The 13045-nt window shown below is 44.0% G+C and overlaps 1 protein-coding gene across 3 annotated transcripts in view; it reads left to right on the plus strand.

Annotated features, from left to right (window-relative positions):
- LOC135542554 (cyclin-dependent kinase 15) overlaps positions 1–836 on the plus strand; it is a 27053-nt gene extending 26217 nt beyond the window's left edge. For all 3 annotated transcript variants that reach the window (XM_064969617.1, XM_064969615.1, XM_064969614.1), the window contains one exon: positions 1–836. This exon is cut by the window's left edge and continues 1289 nt beyond it. The gene's annotated coding sequence lies outside the window, so the exon portion shown is untranslated.
- The last annotated feature ends 12209 nt before the right edge of the window (positions 837–13045 follow it).

Genomic DNA, 13045 nt, shown 5'->3' on the forward strand with positions numbered 1-13045 from the left:
CTCTTGCTTCCTCCTCCTGCTTCCTCCTCCTGCTTCCTCCTCCTTCTCCTCAGCTGGTTTACCTCTTCCTCTTGCTTCCTCCTCCTGCTTCCTCCTCCTGCTTCCTCCTCCTTCTCCTCAGCTGGTTTACCTCTTCCTCTTCCTCTTGCTTCCTCCTCTTGTTTCCTCCTCCTCTTGCTTCCTCCTCTTGCTTCCTCCTCCTGCTTCCTCCTCCTGCTTCCTCCTCCTCTTCCTCTTGCTTCCTCTTCCTGCTTCCTCCTCCTGCTTCCTCCTCCTTCTCCTCAGCTGGTTTACCTCTTCCTCCTCCTGCTTCCTCCTCCTTCTCCTCAGCTGGTTTACCTCTTCCTCCTCCTCCTTCTCAGAGCATCTCCTTGGACTCACTAGGCTCTCTCTGCCTCCTCCTAAATGTACACTGAGATTCAATGATGACAATGGGTTAGTTTTGCAGATGAGTGTTTTATTTTGTACTGACAAAACATGCAGATATTATATACCTCTTATGTTAAATCAGGTCCTTGTGGACCATGATTGTTTTTTTTTGCACAGCATGCAGGTGGGTATCCCTGCAACAGAATGACTGTGACGGTTGTGTGTACACTGTTGCGTTGTGTGTACAATGTTGCGTTGTGTGTACACTGTTGCGTTGTGTGTACACTGTAATTCATGTTAGCATTGTACCGTGAAACCTCCTCCTTAACACCCCATATAGCGTATTTTTCATTCGGCAATCTTGTGATCAATTGTACTATACCTGGGTGCAGCTTGCTTTTAAAATGTGTGTTTTCGTGAGAATGGGTGAAGGAGTGTGTGAGTCAATAAATGTTGCAGTCATGATATGTTTGTGTTATGTTCTGATATATACATATTGAACTGCCTGCAGGTCTACATATCATATTTCTTTTCTTCTCTTACAAGCTACACTATATAAACAAAAGTATGTGGACATCCCTTCAAATTAGTGGATTTGTCTATTTCAGCCACACCTGTTGCTGCATGGCGGTGTGCTCCTGTCAATCTCCATAGACCAACATTGGCAGTAGAATGGCCTTACTGAAGAGCTCAGTGACTTTCAACATGGAACCGTCATAGGATGCCACCTTCTCAACAAGTCAGTTTGTCCAATTTCTGCCCTTTTAGAGATGCCCCGGTCAACTGTAAGTGCTGTTATTGTGAAGTGGAATAGTCTAGGAGCAACAACAGCTCCGTGGTTGGCCACACGAGCTCACAGAACAGGACCGCTGTCTGTCTTCGGTTGCAACACTCGCTACCAACCGACTCAAGAACTGTTCGTTGGGAGCTTCATGAAATGGGTTTCCATGGCCGAGCAGCCGCACACAAGCCTAAGATCACCATGCACAATGCCAAGCCTCGGCTGGACTGGTGTAAAGTTTGCAGCCAGGTGTCCACATACTTTTTGGTCATGCAGTGTATATTGTTGTAAATGGATTTCGTCCTTCCTGTCATCCTCCCCTTTTCTCTCATGAACTTATACAGACCTTTTGTAGCATGGCAACATGTTGTTTTGTGAAGTGACTACATTCCTAGGAGGCTCCTCCAGTCGTCCAGACTCCGTCCATTATCATCCCACTGACCATCTCTCCTCTAAGACTGCAAGTCTGGACCTCCTGAAGACTGGCTGCTGCAGGGCCCCAGCTGGTATGTAATCTACCGCTACCCCATGTTTTAACTCTAGTGTACTGTGTAAAATAAGACATGTCCAGGTGATGAACAACTCTGACTTCCCTCTTCTGTCATAATGTCATTTCACATGATTACACAACACTATCCCCACTGGCTGGCTCTCATGTACAGTATTAGGTTTCATACTTAATGAATAGACACCAGGTCACCGCAGAGGGAGAGACGGAGAGCAAGGGGAGAGGAAAAGAGTAGAAAAATGGGGCAATGTTATGTTTACTTCCAGAGTCTCTGTGAGAAGCAAGAGTTCCCAGTCTCACATATCCTGCGTTAACTCCCTAGTCTGAGGGTTAAAGAGTAGGGTGAAGTTGCCCCTAGGGCCGAGATGCAGATCTTGGGTCAGTTTTGCATTTCCACCACTAATGGTTATGGTTAGGATTGGGGGAGGGGAAGCTAATCCTACATCGGTACTTAGGGGAACTTCACCCCCCCCCCTCCCCGAGCAAGAGTTTACCCTGAATTAATTTGTTCCCAACAGGCATCTGAGAGCACTGTATCGGTTGTCCACTAGGGGACACTACAAGCTATGCATGTCGTCCCCCTGAGACCGCACTGGTACACAGGTGTGTTATGCTGACAGTTTTATCTAGAAGTTCACATACATTCACACACACTCACACACACACACACTCACTCACATTCCCTCACACACACACACACACACACATTCATATTCTCACACACACACACACACACACATTCACATTCACACACACACACTCTCTCTCACACACACACACACACACACACACACACACACATCCACATCCACACACTCACACATATGGAGAGGATTTATTGTGTTTATTTGAGCAGAAACTTATCCAAATGGAAGTGTTGCTTTGCCAGTTCACAGGGAGGTGTGACAAGCACAGGGGACTAAGGTGCCAAACCACCACTTGGGCACATGACACCTAGCTAGCTTGTCATCTCTCTGTGCCATGGAGCCTATAGTATTTCTGAGCCAGCTCTCGATCAGTTTACAGCCGATAAAGACAAAATGTTCCTAAGACAAAGACAGAGAATCAAACAGCAAAAAGTGACGGTGAGGTAAGACTCCTATTCAAACAAGCTGTTCTCCAGAATGGGGGATGTATGTGTTACTATGCAACATAAACCTAGTCTAACAAACTAATGTCGATCTAATGTGATTTACTATGCTTAGTGAGCCACCACTAACTAACAAGCCCCTAATCCACCTCACACCCTCAGCCTCCTTTGAAGGCCAGACAATGTAATGGGATGCTCCATGCCCAAACACAATCTTCCTCCCTGACAAACATCCTACGAGTATGTCCAACCCTTCAACTTCCCTACTCAAACACCTTCACATTTGGCCCGTTTAAGTCGCCCGCTGGCTGAGGTGTCACTAGGCATTGGGGGACCTCCACACTCGCAGAGTACTAGACTGGATCCAACCAGTCAGGCTAAAACAATACGAACCCGGAGAACCATAGAGGAAGGGCCTGGGCTGGTGAACTTGAACCCTGGCTGCCTCACTCAGTAACAGTTGCTTGCTTAGCACATGTGACTTCCAGGCGTGTGTGTGAACAGTCCTGTGGGCAGTGGTGAGAGGGACCATATGCTCTGGGTCTGGGAGTGGAGGTCTGGTCCCAAAGCGTGGTCAACCGGCTCAACCCCGCACGGCGTGGTCAAGCCCTCACAGCATCCACACTGACCCCCTCTCCACAGGGACAGACTCCCCCCCAGCACCACGTCCTGTTCCTCCACTCCGCCTTGCCAGCTATCAACCACTGGGGAATAGATAAATGGTCTCCCCCTGGCTTATGCTCTGCCTCCCACTCAATCGCTGTCTTGTCTATTTTCTCATCTGCATCTATTGCTTCATCTTTACACCCACCTCTCTTCCATTATCTGAACTCTTTCTCAATCCAATGAAATGTATGATTGCTATGACAATATTTGGATTAATTATTGTCTTTGTGTATTTATCATGCATCAGTTGTAACTGAGTAGTTTAGCTTGTATTACACAAGCTGGTCGTCTATTTTTTTTTTCTTCCCAGAAGGAGACATGTCTGTCTTCCATCCCTGCCAGATGTCCATAAAATCACACTGTGTTACACAACTGGAGGCAGAGTGGTGGGAAGGGATTGGGGTGGGGTGGGGTGGGAGCAGAAATGTTTTTAGGAATTCCAGGAGGCGTAAAAATGTGAGATCAGATCTGCAGAGAGACAGAGAGCGCAGTAGGAGGGAGGTGGAGAAGCAGAGTGCGGTATGAGAAAGCCAGGGAGGACAGGAAAGGCAGAAACGTGAGATCAGATCTGCAGAGAGACAGAGAGCGCAGTAGGAGGGAGGTGGAGAAGCAGAGTGCGGTATGAGATAGCCAGGGAGGACAGGAAAGGCAGAAATGTGAGATCAGATCTGCAGAGAGACAGAGAGCGCAGTAGGAGGGAGGTGGAGACGCAGAGTGCGGTATGAGATAGCCAGGGAGGACAGGAAAGGCAGAAATGTGAGATCAGATCTGCAGAGAGACAGAGAGCGCAGTAGGAGGGAGGTGGAGAAGCAGAGTACGGTATGAGATAGCCAGGGAGGACAGGAAAGGCAGAAATGTGAGATCAGATCTGCAGAGAGACAGAGAGCGCAGTAGGAGGGAGGTGGAGAAGCAGAGTACGGTATGAGATAGCCAGGGAGGACAGGAAAGGCAGGAAAAGAAGACGCTGGAGAAGCCAAGCGTTTTTACAGACACAGACAAAGGAGATAGAGGAGATAGAGCGTTTCCTTACAAACGCTGTCAGAGAATGTAAGGAAACTCAAGGCAGGAGTCGCTCTTCCATTTTGCACTCCGTTTCCCTGATGAAAAGATACCATGGTTGCGTCTGAAATTGCACCCTATTCCCTATGTAGTGCACAAATTTTGACCAGAGCCCATAGCGTCAAAAGAAGTGGACTATAAGGTGCCTTTTAGAAAGCACACTAAAGTCTTACAATGATAACGTCAGGTATGCTCATTGCAATATAATAAACCCATTACAAAGCTTACCTGATTGTAAAGTGCTGCCTAACGGAGTTCTGTGCGATAATAATTAGGATTCCTTTACAATAATTCATCCGATCATCTTTAAATGGGAGAAATTTGTGGGGAGGTGTGGTGGGCTGGTCCAACTGAAGGTGTCCTTAAAAAAAATCCATCCCCAGCCCCAATATTAAAAATATTTTCGCATGACCCTCCCCTTGTACTGTAAAATATACTGAACACCCCCCCCCCCCTCAAAGAATTAACTCAAAATAATGTTTACAAAAATAACACTAATTGTAGCGACTCTTGTGTTTATGAACGTGGATGTCAACTTTGCAACTTCAGCAAGCTTTGTGGCACAGTCGATGCCACACAGGGCTACGAGACCAAAGGTTGAGTGTTCGCTGACCACCACAGACGAGCTCAATCTCTCTACCTGTTTCATTACACTACTGATCAGAGCAATGATCAGCTCGGGGGAAATCTGATTTTCAAAATTTTTAAACCATATTTATAAATATATAAAATATATCCAACAAATGTTCAACCAATAGGTTTCTGTGCCAATACACCACGAGACCAATAAACAAAACATACCGACTTCAGGCACTTCAATATCATGGTTTGCGTTTTCAACACCACAATGAAAAGACTATGTCAATCTTGACAAACAGAAAATACATCCCTCACTACCTTGTAGACTTGCCCAGAATCGAAGGCTTGGCTTGACAATCTCCAAATGTCATTAAACGTTTTAATGTTTTGTAACAGATGTCTCTTTCCATTCATCAATTGGCCTCTGCACAGTTTGTATTGATTGATTGATTTGATTTCTCAGCTGAAAAAAATACATATGTACACAAATATTTCTTAAAGTGACCAGGATTGCACAATAAAGTCGGGGACTTATTCCCATTGTGGTCCCTATTTTTGATTTATTTTTTACATCAATACATACAGTATACAATACAGAGATACAGAGATGGAGACAAAAACATTCTCAACCTCCAGACGAGTGTGAAAGGGGAGTTTTAAGTACACTTCTTACAAGCTTGTTTGGCTGGTAGCTTATTCTTTAGATGTTTAGGGCTGCTGGTGAACCATGACATGCAGGCAAAAATCAAAGTGACACTGGCCTAGCACACTTGCCAGAGTCTTTAGAGGGTCTATAGCTGGGTTTCCATCCAACTGCCGACAGATTTTCATGTGACGATTCAAAGATCGAAATAATAATATGGCATTTCGAAAAAGTTGGCGCTGGACAACACGACGGGGAAGATTTTTTTATTTACCCGGACATTTAAGAAATTTTACGGATATCCATATGCGTTATCGGACCTGGCGCAGCTCCGCAAATAAACCAGGGAGATTGCCCAAATAAGCCACATTTACGTGTCTTTAAAATGCATTATATTGTTAGATTATAGGAGTAAGGGCAGCAGCGTAGCCTAGTGGTTAGAGCGTTGGACTAGTAACCGGAAGGTTGTGAGTTCAAACCCCCGAGCTGACAAGGTACAAATCTGTCGTTCTGCCCCTGAACATGCAGTTAACCCACTGTTCCCAGGCCGTCATTGAAAATAAGAATGTGTTCTTAACTGACTTGCCTGGTTAAATAAAGGTAAAAAAAAAAGTCTGGTAGGCCTGAAACAGACTTCCTCACCTCAAGTTCAAATGTCGGAGTCAGTTGGAGCGCTGGGACGCACTACCGTCATTTCATAGGCCTGCAGTAGCTAAAGCGTAATAATCACCACGCCATAAACCTTCACAAACATTTCTAAAATGTATTAGGGTAATATCAAAAGTAAGTCAAATCATTGTTTATAAGGAAAGTACGAGCAGAAGAACGAATGTAAAACAGGAGGGGGGGAAATGCACTACCCTTCCCTGTGCCCAGTAAAACAAAACACCCAACCCTTCCCAAAGCAAAAATAAAAAAGTTTGACAACCCTCCCTTTTTTAACATTTTTTTAAACCTTTATTTAACTAGGCAAATCAGATAATTCAGAACAAATTCTTATTTACGATGACAGATTACCACCGCCAAACCCGACCGATGCTGGACCAATTGTCCGCAGCCCTATGGGGCTCCCAATCACGGCCGGTTGTGATACAGCCTGGTATCAAACCAGAGGGTCTGTAGTGACGCCTCTAGCACTGAGATGCAGTGCCTTAGACCGCTGCGCCACTCTTGATCTCCCTTTTGGACCAACCCCCCTCGAGTAAATTTCGATCTGTCCATAAGGGGGATCCAATGACAGCAGGTGTCAAATTGAGTCATTGAAAGCACAATGCATACCTCATTATTTGAATCCTATTCAAAACATTATCTCAGAGGAAACAGGCTATTATATGAACAGGAGGCTTCAGTGTTTTGTGATGCACACCTGCAGGGACTGGAGCTCTGGGGCCCTACATTACATTAGCATGTAAACAGTGCTCTCTTTAGCATAAAGATCCCATGGCCTGATATGGGCTTAATTCAATTGTCTAGGGAAATGTCTATTGTTTTCTCTCTATCCATTTAAGGGATAGCGAGGGGGCAGGGAATGGTGCTAGGCACAACACAAAGTACCTGACTCAAATTTGAACCAGGGTAAGATTTTAATTTGTAAAATCTTTAAAATGATTCCCTGTTTATTGCACTTTTCCTGGGCTTTCTGGAGACTGATAGAGGAGAGGTGGCTTTGGGGGGATGGTGTCACTCATTCACTCTCTCGTTCTCTCTCACAGAGCTAGAATGAACGGCCGGGTGGCTGTGGATGTTGGGCTGTGTTTGTCATTCACACTCAAAGTCTACCTCTGTCACAGCAGATGGGAGCCGAAGGGGGAGGAGTACTTTGAGAAGGGGGACCAAAGGAATCTCATTCCCCACCAGTGTGTGTGTGTGTGTGTGTGTGTGTGTGTGTGTGTGTGTGTGTGTGTGTGTGTGTGTGTGTGTGTGACCACCCCCACACACCACCATCCTTCCCTGCAGTCCCCCCCTCCGCCATTAGCATAACACCTCCAGAGAAGAACAAAACTCTAGCCTAGGCCTGGTGTTGGTCCTCCCCCCATGTGAAAACACACAGACACACACACATAGACACACACACACACACTAGCCACGAGGAGCCCCCACAGCAACAGATGTCAGTATCATCTGACTGAGAGACAGTAAATAAACACAACTAGATAAACAGGACTCTGTGGAGACGCCAGAAAGAGAGAAAGAGACAGAGAAAGAGACAGGGAGAGATCGAGACGAAAGAGAGAGGGCCAGACCACAAAGACATGTTATAAATAAGAAGATGGCTTCTCATTTTCCAAAGCGGAGTTGAATGTGTTTTTGGAGACTGATTTTGATAAAACTGTAAGAAAACCTGCTGGCCTTGTCAGTCCAAGTGGAGTAGCAGCCTTCTCATTAGAACGGCAGGGATATTAGCTGATCATTTAGCGAGATTCACAGTTTCCCTGTCTCCTCTTTGGGACTGGTTATGATTCTTCTCAGCAGACAGAAAGCGAATGAGTCCCAAATGGCTCTCTATATCCTATTTAGTACACTACTTTGGCATTTGGGACATTGCTAGTGCTATCCTTAGCCTATGGGGCTGAAAGCAGCTGTGGCAGGGCAATATGGTCCATCCATATAGTGTCAGACCTCAGGCCACGGAAGGCTACTATGCCAGCTGCATGGAACTGTATCCAATAGATCTGTGGTTATGGGAGTTTTATATCAGCACAGGTGTCTGAGCCAGGTGTGAGAATATTGATGCCAATGTTTCTTTCTTTTCTTTCTTTCTTTTTTTCTTTCTTTTTTTCTTCCTTTCTTTCTTTTTTTCTTTCTTTCCTTTTTCTTTCTTTCTTTTCTTTCCTTCAATTCAAGGGCTTTATTGGCATGGGAAACACATGTTTACATTCACAAAGCAAGTGAAATAAATAATAAACAAAAGGGAAATAAACAAAACAATTACGGTAAACATTACACACACACACACAAGTTCCAAAGGATTAGAGACATTTCAAATGTCATATTATGGCTATGTACAGTGTTACAACAACGTGCAAATAGTAGAAGTACAAAAGGGAAAATAAATAAACATACATATGGTTTGTATTTACAATGGTGTTTGTTCTTCACTGGTTGACCTTTTCTTGTGGCAACAAATCTTGCTGCTGTGAAGGCACATTGTGGCATTTCACTCAATAGATATGGGAGTTTATCAAAAATGGATTTGTTTAACAATTCCCCAACTACCAAAAACACACAAATCTAAAGGGATGGAATAAGAATATGTACATATAAATATATGGCAGAGCGACACAGGCAAGGTGCAATAGATGGTATAAGATACAGTATATACATATGAGATGAGTAATGTAAGATATGTAAACATTATTAAAGTGGCATTGTTTACAGTGACTAGTGATCCAGTTATTAAAGTGGCCAATGATTTGAGTCTCTACGTAGGCATCAGCCTCTCTGAGTTAGTGATTGCTGTTTAGCCCTTGTGGGGCCTCGGTGTTGAGGATCAGCGAAGTGGAAATGTTGTTTCTTACCTTCATCACCTGAGGGCGGCCCGTCAGAAAGTCCAGGACCCAATTGCACAGAGCGGGGTTGAGACCCATGGCCTCCAGCTTAGTGATGAGCTTGGAGGGTACTATGGTGTTGAATGCTGAACTGTAGTCGATGAACAGCATTCTTACATAGGTATTCCTCTTGTCCAAATGGGATAGGGCAGTGGGCAGTGTGATGGCGATTGCATCGTCTGTGGACCTGAAGTGGGTATAGGGTGACAGGTAAGGTGGAGGTGATATGATCCTTGACTAGTCTCTCAAAGCACTTCATGATGACAGAAGTGAGTGCTACAGGTTGACAGTCATTTAGTTCAGTTATTATTGCCTTCTTTGGTACAGGTACAATGGTGGCCATCCTGAAGAATGTGGGAACAGCAGACTGGGATAGGGAGTGATTGAATATGTCCATAAACACACCAGCCAGCTGGTCTGCATATGCTCTGAGGACGCGGCCAGGGATGCCGTCTGGGCCAGCAGCCTTGTGAGGGTTAACACGTTTTAAATGTTTTACTCACCTCAGCCACGGAGAAGGAGGGGGGGGGGGGGTGCAGTCCTTGTTAGCAGGCCGCGACGGTGCCACTGTATTATCCTCAAAGTGGGCAAAGAAGGTGTTTAGTTTGTCTGGAAGCAAGACCTCGGTGTCCGTGACGTGGCTGGTTTTCTTTTTGTAGTCCGTAATTGCCTGTAGACCCTGCCACATACGTCTTGTGTCTGAGCCGTTGAATTGCGACTCCACTTTGACCATGTACTGGTATATCGCTTGTTTGATTGCCTTGCAGAGGGAATAACTATACTGTTTATATTCGGCCACATTCCCAGCCCTCTTTCCATAGTTAATTGCGGTGGTTTGCACTTTCAGTTTTGCGCGAATGCCGCCATCCATCCATGGTTTTTGGTTAGTGTAGGTTTGAATAGTCACAGTGGGTACAAATCATCAAATCAAATCTAATTTAATTTGTCACATACACATGGTTAGCAGATGTTAATGTGAGTGTAGCGAAATGCTTGTGCTTCTAGTTCCGACAATGCAGTAATAACCAATGAGTAATCTAACTAACAATTCCAAAACTACTGCCTTATACACACAAGTGTAAAGGGATAAAGAATATGTACATAAAGATATATGAATGACAACATCTCCAATGCACTTCCTTATAAACTCACTCACAGTCAGCATATAGATTGATGTTATTCTCTGAGGCTGCCTGGAACATTTCCCAGTCCGCGTGATCAAAACAATCTTGAAGCGATGATTCCGATTGACAGAATGGTTCTAGTCACGGGTACATCCTGTTTGAGTTTCTGTTTGGGCAGTAGAAGCAAGATGGAGTCATGGTCGGATTTGCTGAAGGGAGGGCCTTGTATGCATTGCGGAAGTTAGAGTAGCAATGGTCCAGTGTATTGCCCGCGCTGGTGCTGCAATCAATATGCTGATAGAATTTAGGTAGCCTCAAGGCTACCTGCCAAACCTTCCTGCTTCCTTTTATGTGCTTGTAATTTAACGACTCTTTTCTGGATTTTGATCATTAGTGGGTATCGGCCTAATTCTGCTCTGCAAGCATTATTTGGTGTTTTACGTTGTACAATGAGGATATTTTTGCAGATTTCTTCTGCAGAGACTCAATTTGGTGGTTGTTCCATTTTGTGAATTATTGGTTTGTGAGCGGACCCCAGACCTCACAACCATAAAGGGCAATGGGTTCTATAACTGATTCAAATATTTTTAGCCAGATCCTAATTGGTATGTCAAATTTTATGTTCCTTTTGATGGCACAGAAGGCCCTACTACTACCTTTTCTCTCAGCTCGTTCACAGCTTTATGGAAGTTACCTGTGGCGCTGATGTTTAGGCCGAGGTATTTATAGTTTTTTGTGTGCTCTAGGGCAATGATGTCTAGATGGAATTTGTATTTGTGGTCCTGGCAGCTGGACCTTTTTTGGAACACCATTATTTTGGTCTTACTGAGATTGCTTTCAGGGCTCAGGTCTGGCAGAATCTGTGCAAAAGATCTAGGTGCTGCTGTAGGCCCTCCTTGGTCAGGTACAGAAGCACCAGATCATCAACAAACAGTGGACATTTGACTTCCTCTCTCACCCCACTGCCCTGTGGAAAGAAATATGTTTGTTCCAATTTGTAAGTCGCTCTGGATAAGAGCGTCTGCTAAATGACTTAAATGTAAATGTAAATGTTTTTTGCCAATTTTAACCGCACACTTTTTGTTTGTGTACATGGATTTTATAAGGTTGTTTGTTTTTCCCCCAACACCACTTTCCAACCCTTTGTATAGCAGACCCTCCATGCCAAATTGAGTCAAAAGCTTAGTTGAAATCAACTAAACATGAGAAGACTTTGCCTTTTGTTTTGATTTGTTTGTCAATTAGGGTGTGCAGGGTGAATAGTTAGTCTGTCGTAAGGTAATTTTGTCAAAAGGCAATTTGACAGTTGCTCAGTACATTGTTTTCACTGAGGAAATATACGAGTCTGCTGTTAATGATAATGCAGAGGATTTTACCATGGTTGCTGTTGACGCATATCCCACGGTATTGTACATTCAAGTAAATACAGTTGAAGTCAGAAGTTTAAATACACTTAAGTTGGAGTCATTAAAAGTAATTTTTCAACCACTCCACAAATTTCTTGTTCACAAACTATAGTTTTGGCAAGTCGGTTAGGACATCTGTGTGCATGACACAAGACATTTTTTCAACAATTGTTTACAGACAGATTCCAGATTCCACAATTCCAGCGGGTCAGAAGTTTACATACACTAAGTAGACTGTGCCTTTAAACAGCTTGGAAAATTCCAGAAAATATCATGGCTTTAGAAGCTTCTGGTAACCTAATTGACACCCTTTGAGTCAATTGGAGGTGTACCTGTGGATGTATTTCAAGGCCTACCTTCAAGCTCAGTGCCTCTTTGCTTGACATCATGGGAAAATCAAAAGAAATCAGCCAAAACCTCAGAAAAAATTTGTAGACCACCACAAGTCTGATTCATCCTTGGGAGCAAATTCCAAATGCCTGAAGATACCACGTTCATCTGTACAAACAATAGTACGCAAGTATTAACACCATGGGACCACGCAGCCGTCACACCGCTCAGGAAGGAGACGAGTTCTGTCTCCTAGAGTTTAATGTACTTTGGTGGGAAAAGTGCATATCAATCCCAGAACAACAACAAAGGACCTTGTGAAGATGCTGGAGGAAACCGGTACAAAAGTATCTATATCCATAGTAAAATGAGTCCTATCGACATAACCTGAAAGGCCGCTCAGCAAGGAAGAAGCCACTGCTCCAAAACCACCATAAAAAAGCCAGACTACGGTTTGCAACTGCACAAAGGGACAAAGATTGTACTTTTTGGAGATGTCCTCTGGTCTGATGAAACAAAAATAGAACTGTTTGGCCATAATGGCCATCTTTATATTTGGAGGAAAAAGGGGGAGTCTTGTAAGCCGAAGAATACCATCCCAACCGTGAAGCATGGGGGTGGCAGCATCATGTTGTTAATCACCCAACTTATTGTGGGAAGCTTGTGGAAGGCTACCTGAAATGTTTGACCCAAGTTAAACAATTTGAAGGCAAAGCTACCAAATACTAATTGAGTGTATGCAAACTTCTGACCCACTGGGAATGTGATGAAAGAAATAAAAGCTGAAATAATTAATTCTCTCTACTATTATTCTGACATGTCACATCCTTAAAATAAAGTGGTGATCCTAACTGAGCTAAAACAGGGCATTTTTACTAGGATTAAATGTCAGGAAAAACTGAGTTTAAATGTAGTTGGCTAAGGTGTATGTAAACTTCCGAC

This window comes from Oncorhynchus masou, chromosome 6 (genome assembly GCF_036934945.1).
Source record: "Oncorhynchus masou masou isolate Uvic2021 chromosome 6, UVic_Omas_1.1, whole genome shotgun sequence".
NCBI classification, from domain to species: domain Eukaryota; kingdom Metazoa; phylum Chordata; class Actinopteri; order Salmoniformes; family Salmonidae; genus Oncorhynchus; species Oncorhynchus masou.